The sequence below is a fragment of the Limulus polyphemus genome, unplaced genomic scaffold, assembly GCF_000517525.1.
Source record: "Limulus polyphemus unplaced genomic scaffold, Limulus_polyphemus-2.1.2 Scaffold451, whole genome shotgun sequence".
NCBI lineage: Eukaryota > Metazoa > Arthropoda > Merostomata > Xiphosura > Limulidae > Limulus > Limulus polyphemus.
Window position 1 is genome coordinate 256,993 of NW_013666061.1, and position 13,367 is coordinate 270,359.

General features: G+C 32.8%; 1 protein-coding gene across 5 annotated transcripts in view; it reads right to left on the reverse strand.

The window, feature by feature from the left end:
• Positions 1–11,179, reverse strand: part of LOC106458360 — a 142,917-nt gene extending 131,738 nt beyond the window's left edge. For 3 of the 5 annotated variants that reach the window (XM_022384553.1, XM_022384552.1, XM_022384549.1), the window contains exon 1: positions 11,128–11,179. The gene's annotated coding sequence lies outside the window, so the exon portion shown is untranslated. Of the gene's footprint in view, positions 1–4,363; positions 4,384–10,633; positions 10,654–11,127 lie in introns of those variants that run through there. The other 2 variants (XM_022384551.1, XM_022384550.1) reach the window with 2 other exon arrangements.
• Positions 11,180–13,367: the final 2,188 nt, after the last annotated feature.

Sequence of the window (13,367 nt, forward strand, 5' to 3'; positions counted from 1 at the left end):
TGCAAAAAAACTAAATTTATTAAAAGTAATAGGCTTTATGTTTCTTAAACTAACTACATTTGTCAAAGTACTTATGAACTTTCGAATATATTCGTACAATAGTTTTATTGTTGGAATGAAATATAGCAAGACTTGCATTGCCTACTAAGAAAGTTAGTAGCCGGTAGTCGTCGGGTTAAACTGCAACCATCATATCTGAAAGCAACCCATTCAAAAGGCCAACCAACCTGTTAGTAAAATAAAGTTGTCTTAATTGAAAGTGACTCCTACCATGGCAAAATTTATAGTTGTGTCCCCTGGTTCTACCATTCTCAATAACAAGTACAAAAAAGATGATGCATCAACACTATTAATTCTCTTAATCTTAAACACCCCAGTCTGATCCACTCTAATTCTTGTCTTTTTCAAGAGAAAAGTTCAGATCTTAACCTGTCCTTCCAAGACAACCATTCCGGGTATAACCCTTTCCGAGATAAGGAGCCCAAGACTGAACACAATACCCCAAATGTGGCCTAACCAATGACTATACAATGAAATTATAACCTCTTTAGCCTTGTATTCAATAATTTCTGTAGACAAAACCTAAAATCCTATTTGCTGTGCCACTAGTTACAGGACATTCCTTGGATCGCTTTTTAAGCAATTTGATATTTTAGAGGGAATTTTACAATTGCTTCAGTATGTTTAGAATTTTAAAAGAGTTTAAGAAAGAAGTTATAACAATTTCTGAGTTTTGAGTGAACATATAAATGAAGAATTGGCAAAGTAAAGACGGCTGTATTACAAAATAAGGTCAAGAGCTAGAAAATTCAGCTAGCCGATTAAGTGGTATTGAGAATCACAAGTTAAGTATAAAAAATGGAGCTATTGCCCAGCAACTAAGTAGATGCACTAGCACCAGTGATTGACAGTGATTAATTATTGACGCCAACTTAGTACTGTGGAAGCTACGAAAAAGTTGATGTTAACATGCAAAAGCGGTACTTTAATGATATAATCCTTACACGACACTGGTGTACAAGTGAAAAGGCAACTGGCTAACTTACCATAACAGTAACCAATCGCTTGAGAGTTTGGGTTATGGTTTTGGACTAGCCTGGGAAGTTACACAAATTGACCAATAAAGTGTTAGAACTACTTGCGAGTAGTTAGGAATACTATTTGGAAGGTCGACAGAATACAGAGGAAATATGGGTTAAAAACTTATGTCTGGAGCCAAAAAATTCAGTTGTGCTTGAGTTCCTTAGAGTTATTCTCAGGAAGAATCAGTGTTTTCCAATTTCCAACCTCTATGACTATGAAATTCTCAAACCTCCAGAAGTATACTGGTGCAGCTCTGTTTTAAGTATGGAATTAATCTCTTTTTTTTGTCAATTAATGTAGGTGAGTAGTAAAAGATATTCATGTTATATTAAAGAATTGTACTCTAAATGAACTGGTCATTGGTACTGATTAAAAGTAACAGCAGAGTTATAATGATTAGTAAACTGTTGATTATTATTGTATACTATGTGGAAAGATTTAATAAATGTTATATTTTGTTCAATGTCAGTCTTTGAATCTATTTCTTTATTCTAGCTGTAAAGTACCTCAAGTTAGTGATTTGTGAGCTCCACTCGCCACTGCAAATCCTCAACTAAATAAATTTGGTGTAATCGACAGCATAATTGAAACTCCAACAATTTGCCCTAAGGGCACTGCCCGTTACACTTAAAAGACTGATCAATCAGAACACCAAGATCCTTTTCTTATATAACATTAAGATCATCCCATTAAAATTATACTCATAATTCAAATTATGATATCCAAAATGCATGACCTTGCATTTGTTATAATTAAAAGTCATCTGCCAATTATTCACCAGACTCACCAAATATTCCAAATCCTCTTGCAAAGCAGCAGTATCCTCTTCACAACTGGCAACACCCAAAACCTTAATATCATCAGCAAATTTAAGTAATTTATTGACCATTCCATCATCTATGTCATTTATGTATATCAAAAAGAGTAAAGATCCAAACAATGGGTACTTAGGTACCCATTGGTAACATTACTCAAGTCTGAATGAACTCCATTTATAACTCTGCTTTCTTCGATCCAGCCATTTTTTCTATCCAATGAGCCAACCTATTCCCTACACCTATAGAGAGATTTTTTTTTTTTACAAGCCTTTTATGTGGCAACTTGTCAAATGCCTATAAAACTACAGTTTACATATCAAACAAATTTATTTTTTTCTTTTAGGGACTACTTAGTTACATACCCAACCAAGAAAAGAGCCAACAAAAGACCTGGGGTTGTAGAGACCACTCGGTTGCTATAAAGTGGTCCAGCTGAGAAAGAGGTGATATGCCACCAGATTCATAGCTTCTGGTACATGACAAGCAAAAAAATAAATCCAATGAGAATGGGCCCAGACAAATAGGTCCTGGAATTGGTTCCCCCTTGACAGATGATGTAAGAAATTACTATGGTATTGTTGACGTAGATCATGACCAAGTGATCCACCAGTAGGGGCAGGAAATGGGAACATACCCAACAAACAGTTAGAAGTTTAAGTACATTGGTATGAATTGACGCCTATCCTGTGTCCAAATGTCAGAAATCATGTTATCATTCAGTAAAGCATTCCAACCTGAGATGGAAGCATCAGTGAAGTGATGGAGGTCTAGTCTAGGGGATGGTAAGGAAACTCTGTAGGTAGTATTGGCATGGTCCAGCCACCATGCTGATTCCTCAAGTATAGGAGAGGGAAGGTTCACAGTTGAGAACACTGAATCCCAAGAAGGAATCCACTGGTCCCTCAAGGTTTACTAGAGAAGGTACATATGTGTATGCCCAAAGAAATAAAGGGTTCCAGGGAAAAAAGAATCCCCAAAAACAAAAGAATCTCTCAAGCAGGATGAGAAATGTGAATTTTAGTGACCAGACATTCCATCGCTTGTAGGTGAAGGAAAGAGGGCTGAGTCTGGCTAAAATGGGAATAGAAGACAACTAGACGTATCAAATACTAAGTGGACATAAGAAAGGACTTGGATATTGTGACAAATCACCCAAACTGAACAGGCTCCTGCAGAAAAATGAGATGTTGATTACTAGATGCCAATCCCCAGTCTTCTTGGGGATCAACAAGAGATGAGAGTAAAAACACTATACGACATGTTTGGCCAAAAGATTCAATACTTCCTCCTCAAGACAAAGGAGATGGACAGAATCAGAGGGATGAGAAAAGGAAATGGGAAGAGGAGAGAGAAGGGGTAGAGAAAAGAAGTGGAGAGATAAACGAAGAGTGAGGGCTTGAAAAACCAATTGTCAGTAGAAAACTGGCTAAAAGTTGGTGAGCCAAGACAGACAGACGCTCATTGGTCTCGAATCAATATGATAGTCAACAAGGGGATATACGACAAACCCAGCAGCACAATTTCTTTCCTTACCTATTGATTCAGTTTTACTTAAAAATACCACAAATCAATATACTTAAGTATGAATTGTATATCCACGTACAGTTCATTTAATAGTACGTGAAAATGTGAACCACAAGAAAATCAGATCAAACTTACACTTTTTTTGTTTTTAAAAAACATCAACATTGTCATTTCATGTTTATATATAGAGTATGAAAATTATTGTATATAGACAAACTAAATTAAAATTTCCAAACAGTGTTTGTGCACATCAAAAGGTATACATTTATGCAAGTATGCTGCAAGTTTTCATGACCTTACAATTACATACTGAAGATTGGTGCTTCATTAATATGTGGGTATGGGGGTCAACTTCACAAAAACTTGTTCTACAATTTATAATATCTTAAGTAAACATATTTTATACAACTTTTTTGCAACCTAATGCAATTTGAAAATTGTGTAAAAATATTTCATATCTTGGATTATGCTACCTTCACCATATGTTTATCTGCTAATATTCGCTGTAATAAAATGCAATTATTACTTACAAACCGTAAAAACGGGTATCGACTTTCAACTATTTTATAGGTGGGCCAGCAAGTAATATTTGTAAAAAAATACTGCAATTCAGACATTTTAAAATTTTAAAAACTAGCATTATTAATACATTATTTAAATTACAATAAATAGCATTTCATTCACTACTGTGTCCATCATATCCATTTGACCTAATATTAGGTTAAATACCGCACTGGTACTGGATATAACATATAATGTGGTTGGCATATTATTATACAGTCTTCTCTTTCACTCAGAAGTTATATTAATAACTACACATCAATGAAAATAATCAGTTAAAACATACATCATTTTGTTACATAATGTAACTAAGACTTATAACTATAATCTAAGGTAGCTGACTGCAAATAGTGGAAAAAAGAAATAGATCTTTCAACCTGACTAGCACCCTATGTGAAATGGGCTAAACAGGCAGGGCAACAACACCCAAAGTTCAGGTATAGCATCCACCATCACAAGGGCTTTGCCCGGCTCTGTGAACCACAAAAGAGGAATGACTGTCACTTTTATAATGTAACCCAAGCTGAAAAATATACGAGTATTAAAACATCTGAACAGATATCATACCATTCACAATTACTAATCATCTGAAAATACTTAATTTCTTTATATATAAATGTATACATAAAACACACACCAATACCGGTCACTTACACGAAAATGTTTTATCTTAATTAAAATTAAAACTTACTAATATACATAATAACAACATATAAACACCTGCACGTTTAATCCTTCACACAACCGTTTGTGGTTCTAGCATGGGGCCATGATTACCATAAGAATAAACAAACGGAAACCAAAATACATAAAGCCTGAAATCAAGCATCAGCCACACATATAATATTAAGTAAGCTTAACCTCTGATTAAGTTATTGCTAAGTATCTCCTAATTAAACAGAAATGTCAGAATTACTACAATGTACAGCATTAGTAAACATCAAAACCACAAACACTTGGTGAGATTCATCAATGTTTATTTTGACCAAGTAAATGGCTTATACAATTTTGGACAGAGACGTATATGTATATTTACCAGTACATTAACCTTTTGGTGAATGCAAAATGTATGTTACTTTCAAGAAATAGGAACTAAATATTTAAAAATAGTGAATTTTAAGTTCTCAATTTTTACTACATAATCTAAAAATATATTAAGTGTTCTTAAGAAAAATATTGCTGTGGCACATAAGATATTTTTGGGAATGACATACTGCATGAGGTTGAAGGATTCATAAAAATGAATGTTTTCTAATTTAAAGAAGTCTTTGTAAGATTGTACACATATATTAAATTAGTTTAAGTTTGTACTGAAACATTTTAATAATCAAATGAAGTAGGAACCTTAGTGATTTTAGATGATGTTGAAATAGGTCTAATATTTCTCAGATCAAATGAAGTAGGAACCTTAGTGGTTTTAGATGATGTTGAAATAGGTCTAATACTTCTCAGACCATACATGCATCATATCTTTAGGGTTCTAGAATACATATTTTATGGAGAATTTAACATTCACTGTACAGTAAAACAATGAGAAGTGTCACCCTAAACATGTTTTCACAAATGGTCTTGAACCTGAAATGAGAGTATGAAATTTTTAATATCAGCATTATTAATATAAAATCTCTAATCGTCAAGTTTCTCATCACTCAAAATCTCAGTATCCATAATAGGTGTGTTTCTTTAGAAGCTGACCTAAACTAATTCAAGCGAGATCCTGTTACTGCAAAAGAAGAAACTAAAGATTATTTTCACTGATTTAGTAAATTTTCACAGCTGTTGTCACCATAAACAATGAACGTCCTTAAAGTAAAACAACCATTACCCATGCTGCAATTCAGTTGTCAAGATGATTTAGTGCTGATTAATATTTAAAGGTAATACTAGATCACAGAATTACGGCACATATGGGAGTAACAGTCTGTTCATACCCTAGTGGTGATTCTGGAAGAGAACTTTTATGTGTAGCCTAATCAGCAGTGTAAGCCTAAGGCAGCAAAAAGCAAGAAAAGTTCAATTTTACTTTCAAAAGAATAGACCATCTCATGTTCACTTTACTTCCATTACTGTGCCTACTAAAGTGAAAGTTTACTGTAAGATGCAACATTTCATTCAAGGAGACATGCAATAGACCTGAAAGCAGGCAGTGGGAACCATGCATTCCCAATAGGGAAAGCCATCTGAAAAGACGGACTTCCTCAAACAAAGTTCCTCTGGAATGTGGGAGTGTAATACTTCAATCCCTGAGGGCTTTCGTAGACCAGTAGGGAGGTGCCCAATACAAAACTAGAAGGGGATAGGCAATGAAATTCATCTTCCTCCTGTTCAAACTCAAAATAAGAGTAATGTCAGAAAAACAAATGTGAATAAAAAACCTCACATGCACGATAGAATTCACAATACATTGCACAATGGCTGTGATGTCCTCCTCAGTTAATAATCCCCCAACATCATAGTGGAGATGGGGCCTGGGTCACAATCACTTGAAAATTTATTACAAAACAGCTGCGATGGCAAAAGCCAAAGTATACGGAAAAACAAAGTTTCATAAACAAATGCAAATCTCAACAAATTGAAGCCAGACAAAATTTGAAAACGTCTATTCAATAAAGTGCCAAGGAAAAGGATGATGATATGAGTGAAAGTGCACAGATAGGGTTACTTTAATAGAGGTTGCTACCTTTATATTGGTGGAGGGCTTTTTACTCATGATGACTTATCATGTACCAGCACAGTTCCAGTTAAATACATCAATTTGGGTGGGAGTTACCTTAAGGCTAGTGGCATGCAAGTCCCATAGGCAGATGTACAAGTAGATAACATTTCTGTTATTGTCTAAATGTTTTTTTATCCTAATAAATATTCCACAAACCTTCATGAGTTACAAATATTGTGCTATCTAGTTTAATACATATTTCAATCATGTTATATTTTTGATGATGTAGTTTCTTCGTAATTACAATAGCAAGTGGAAGATATAAAGGAAGTGTTATCTTGGCTTTGATTGCAAAGGTTAATTGTAAAGTCAAAGAAATGCTCTTCTTCAAAAGAAGTTTAAATTTTTGGAAAACCGACATTACTTACTCCATTTTATATTCAATGAGATCTTGATCACATTAAAGTAAATCATGAATTTCCATGTTCACTAACATTAAACAAAATTCAACAAGATCCTGATCAAACTAAAGCAAACAAAATCTCCATTTGCACCAACATTAAACAGACTTTCATTTTTTAACTCAAATGGATTCCAGCACAGACCTATTAAGGGTTATGCAAGTAAATCAGGAGAGCCTTTTCACTGAAGCCAATCTTATGAGATGGAATTTTTTTTATTCAAAGAATGTCTTTCCCACATTTTAATAAAGCTTTCTCAGTTCGTTCAGATTATGGTGTGATTCAGATATAGCAGAATGAATCAGAGTTTGTAATAGATTATGTCAGTAGCATTTAGTCAATACAAAAGAAAAAATGTTCAGTTAAAGTGAAAATATTTTGGTGTAAATTTGGGCCTATTAAACTTCTTTTTTTTTTTATTTGAATGGAACTCTTCACTGACCCTAATGCCCTTAACTCTTTCACTGCCACATTTATAAATCAACTCTTCCAGCAACAGGTTTATTTTCAGACACACAATAAACAAACACAATTTTAATGTTAGCTTCTATGATGATTCTGAGGTTACATGGGTTATCTTTTAAGAAAAGAAAGTTTAGAGATGAGCTTACTGAAGTTAAAAAGGTGATCGAAGAATCAATATGATAAAGGCCTCTGTTTTCTTTGTACTATATTTTGAAGACAACAGGATGAGATGTGACAGATCTAAGATTTGGAAAAGACGGGTTAGACTCAAGATAAGACCTATTTTTCTAACAATATAACTGGCTTGTGGAATGATTTTCCATCAGCATTAGTGAAGATAAGAACCTTAAGAAAGTGTAAGAAAGGAATCAATGATTTCCTGAAAAATGAAGACCAGGAATCTTTACTTTTCTCAAGTGTAAATGTGTAAGGACATTCTTGAAGGACAAAGTTGTTACTTGTTTATAACATGTTAGTTTAAAAAAAACATTTCTTCAACTTCTGTAACCTTAAGCTATTGCTTCCTACTGAATTTATCATTTACTATTATTATTTAGCCACAAGTACATTTTCTCTTCCCTTTTTAAATTTCAACTATTTTATTCACAGAGGTTATAGTTACACACAAAAAATCCACTATATATGTAGCATACACATTTTCTTTTATTACTGTTAATTGCATTTACTCTGCACTAGCCAAACCAAAGCTTATCTGATATCTTGTCATAGAAGGAAACCTGTTTAGTTTCAAAGATACAACTTAAAAACCATTACAGGAATGAAAAGAGCATCTAAAGAAACTATAAACAAAGTCTCAGATCTGCATTTTTTTCCCAATGCAAGTTTTCTAAACTTCCCATTAGATACTTTTAGTTATCTCTGCAGGAGCTTCATCTAGTCACTTTCTCATCAAACTATAAATTACTGCTCAAACCAGTTTATTTACCTTACACTGACATAGTTTAGAACCTACCTTGCCCAACTGTATTTAATTGATGCCTAAAACTGCTTTCAAAGCTGTGCTTCATTAGTTGTTCAGACAACATAATGCAACAAAGTGTCAGAATGAATCCTGTAGTAGTAAATCATTAACAGAGAAAGAAAATCATTTGAGAAATAAGATATGGATGATAAATTCTTTATAATCATAAACCTAATTTTTGGGATGGACAAAACATTTGGAAAAAAAAAAAGTGTATAGTTCACATGTGAGAATCCTAACAGCTGCACAGAAATAAAAGCTTAAACCTTTTTTCATAGTACTTTGTACATTATGCTAATTAATCTTAAACAATTACAAAAAACTCACTTCTAAAATATTTTTGAGTTAACAATTACATATAATGCAATGTCATACGCATATTTTAAGAATGTTAAGTATTTGCAATATGCAGTTTTTTTATAATGCAATTGTGATACTTGATTTGTTAACAGAAGAACTAGCACCTACATTTTTGCAAAATCTTCCAATTTTCTATCTGATCAAGTCCTGATGCAGATTACTTATACTAACCACTGACCATTTTTTTTTAACATCACTAAGTTATGCAACAAAAGATTGTATCCCTACACAAAATAGTTAAATAGCAGAAGGTGTATTAAGATAGAAAGCTAGTAAAACAATGATCTTCTGCAAATAAACAATTTGCCCCTTTTATGCCTGGACAACATCACTGACATTTGTAAGAGGTTTAGTTCTTAGGTATGATTTACACTATCAGTGAAAAACACAGCACAGTACACCAGAAATACTTAATGTTATCTCAATACATTAATCTGTTTCTAGCTTCTTTTTAAGTGAGTATTCATTCATTCTAGCATTAGTTTTATTGTACCAAGTAAAAAAAAGCAATGTTCTTAAATTGTTTAAGTCTTATTTCAGCTATGCTCACCTACCAGGCTACACTTAGTTTTAAGACAAGTCAAAGTTTGTTCCTTTGCTCTTAATAATTTTTTGGTAATTCTGCACTTCAGTAAATTACTAATAATAAATATCTATACCATTTGTTCATTGTAAACTCATTCTAGCAATCATACTGTTTTATAACATAAAATTTTCCAAACCTATTGAATTTTAACATAGGAAAACTATGAAATTTCTTACTTTATTTTACACAAGTATATCAAAATTTAAATGGTTTCCAAAACTAGAGTTGCCAAAATACACAAAACAATAAAAAATATTGATTTTGTATACAGAAACAACTAACTCTTGATTGTATAATGAAACAGTTTGGTTACATTTTCAAAACAGGTAAGCTCACACCAGTCAAGTGACACACAACACTTAAAAAAATTATGCACTCAACAAGAGATGGTAAACATATATCAAACATGCTAAATAAATAAATATAATACATTTTGACTACATGTGAGCAAATTAAGTCATCCACAATTAAGTTTTCAGTTTTTCAACAACATTCACTAAATTACAACAAGTTTTCAATGAACTTTTCATTTGAGTTATTCTAATACCAACATGTCAGATGGGTTAAAGCAGATATATGACTATCAGTATAGTAGCCAACTTCCACAGCATCACAGCCAATAATGCTTTGAAATCTAAATTATGAGTATAAGTATTACTGAACACATTTTTCATTACTTATTCTTTTCTCACTTTGCATTTATTACTAGTTAAACTTATGGTAGCTATGTGCTAAAAAAACACTACTCCAAATTGCTATTATTCTGATATACAAATCAATTTTCTTTTCCCTTAAAAACTTTAAAATGCCATATTTTGTCATATTTAGATACTACATACAACATCAAAACGTTTTCTTTACTAACTATTTTTGAAAACAGTTTGTATCAAAACCATATTTTTATATTCTTAACTTTGCTTCAGTTTTACTTTTAAGTCGCACCCTTGGTCTCATGTCAAGTGAACGATAACAGTCAAGTGTCCCTTAACAAGTTGCAGTTTGTATTATCATAATCAAGTGGAACTCGGACTTTCATAATTCTGTGCCTTTCCAGTGATCATACATATATTACAAAAATTTAATTTTTTACTTATTTTTTTACGACCTGATTAATCTATAATATTTGTATTAACTTACTCGAAGTTACTCTATGAAACTTCATTCTGTGTGGCAGTCTCAACTAATCTAAATATTGCTATATTAAAATACTTAATTAAAACTGATAGCTACCAGCTGTTACGCTGAAACATATGGAAGATAAATTACTTTTCCGTAAAGCATTTACGGGACAAAATTACTTCAGTTCCACAAATTACCCACTACTACTATCACCAAGCCAAGGAAATAGCGAACGAAAAAAAAACCTCCAGTATCCAGCCATGTGGTTGAAACCGGCAGTAACAACTAACATTACCAAACACTGAAATAGTCCCTGATGTGGAGTATGATGTTAATAATAATAATAATTTTATCACTAAATTTAACATATTTACATATTGTTGAGAGAATATAAATATTAACGGGTACTTTAATTTCTCTTGAACTTTTTCCAACGTTCGGTACACATGATACATGCTTTCGAAAACTATAAAAGTTAGGCTTCATTAATAAGACATACGATTAATTCTTACCTCATCACTTACTTTACAACACAACACTTCAGTTAGTTGTGTTCAGTCTATAGATTCTGTACAATTCTTTAGAATTCTGGGATTACTATTCTGGCGCTACCTTTTGGTCATACTGTGCTACATGTGATATGCACGTGGTATGACGAAAATCAGAAGCCTGTCGACATTTATTTTACAAGTACGATTTTTTCTTTCAATTGGAGACAACCGTTCGACATATAATTACAAACTATGACTTATGAACTTGCATCTTTTACTTTATGTCTCAGATTAAGAATATAACATGATATATATAACATTCCTTGCATTAACTTATTATGTCTGCAGCAAAATTCACATTCAGTAATTCAGAATTTGACGGGTATTTAAATAAATAGTCCCTATATTTCGTTCATAATAGACTGACAAACAAACAAAATACAAATTAAGAATGATTCCTTTAAAACGAACGAAATCCACACCGCTGATAAGTTATGTAACGATACAGATTGTACTGTTGTGGGTTACATATACTCGCTGGAGTACCCATCCCCTTGGGCGAAAGTTATGTAAATTCATGATTAATGAAAGGTTATCTTAGGACATGAAAAGCTGCTTCCCTTATGTGTAATTGTAAAAAAACGCCTATAAAAATAGCAAAACACAAAATTTGAAACCGCAAATTTCCATGTATCTCCAAATGGACCCAACAAACCTTCATGCCAAATTTGGTAAAGACCTATTAAAGGGGGGCGAAGTAGTGGTAAAAAACGCGAAATCACAAAAACGCCCATAAACTCCGCAAAATGCAAAACTGAAAATTTGTATGTATCTTCCCATGGACCCAATGAACTTCCATACCAAATTTAGTGGAGAGCCATCCATAGGAGGTGTGATAGTGGTGAAAACGCCCATAAAAACTGCAAAATGCAAAACTGTATGGACCTAATGAACCTCCATACAAATTTTGGTGAAGATCCATCCACGCCCTACGAAATAGTTACATGGGCATACAACAGACAGTACTATTATAATTATATAGATATATTTAATTTCGACTCTTCTATTGTTTTGGCCAGAGGGATTTCTAACATCACGTGAGGAGCACGTGCTTTAATGACAAGAATATTCTTGAAGGTATTTCCACTATCCATAATTTGTCCTGATATTTCATTATTTTTCATCCCAATTCCAGGATTCCGTATTTTCTTGAGATTTTAATTTTGTTGCTGTTGTTTTCTTAGTGCAAAACTACACAATTAGCTACCTGCACTCTGACCATCGCGGTGAATCAAACACCAGATTTTAGTGTTGAAAGTCTGTAAACTTACCCACTGGGGGCCCTAGACTTTAATCGATTTCTAAAACTCTTGTATAACTTTGTCAATATCCATTAAAATATTACAAAATTAAAGCAACACAAAATATTTACATGGATGGGACATTATTATTAAAATATCTAAAATCATACATTTATAATTCAAGTTTTACTGGAAAAGAAACTTACACTTGTAGCACGAATATATATAGATGTTAGAGCATTTGTGTGACATTTGCTTTAACATTAAATATATTATATATATTGCTACGAACTTGCCTAACACCGAGCCATGTGACATATGCCTCAAAGTTTACCTTTGAGTGATGCTCGAACAACAGATCGAGAGTATAAGGTTAACTTTATAACATTTGTACTGGAACTTCGAAGTGAGAAGTGCATTGCTAGTCAAAATAAAACTGTTTGATACTCTCAAATAAATAGATTTTCGTGCTAGTATCAGATAATTCTGCTTTATAATGGGAGGATTGATCAGGAAAATAGTGAAATAAATCTGAATTTAGCTAAACGACTGAGTTTTAAGCTAAGAAATATACAGAGTGGACATGTGATGTAAAGTGAAACACAATAATGCAAATCAAAGAAACATAGTGTACATATTTGCATGGACATTGGACTGGATCAGTGAATTAATGAATAGTTATTTTGTTGCAAGATGAATTTCCATTATTCGACTCCCATCTCAAACCAAGTAGAGCTAGATGTAGATCTATTCTGCCTAAAACCGATGCTCTATACTGAGAATGAAACCCTGGTTTTATCCATAAGTGATAACCATCACCACGTGATTAGTTGTTCTCTTATAGAATATACCGTATTTTTCGGTGTATAAGACGCACTTTTTTACCCCAAAATTTAGTGTCAAAATCTGCTTGCGTCCTATACACCGAAGGTATGAATAATGTATATGCATATATACGAT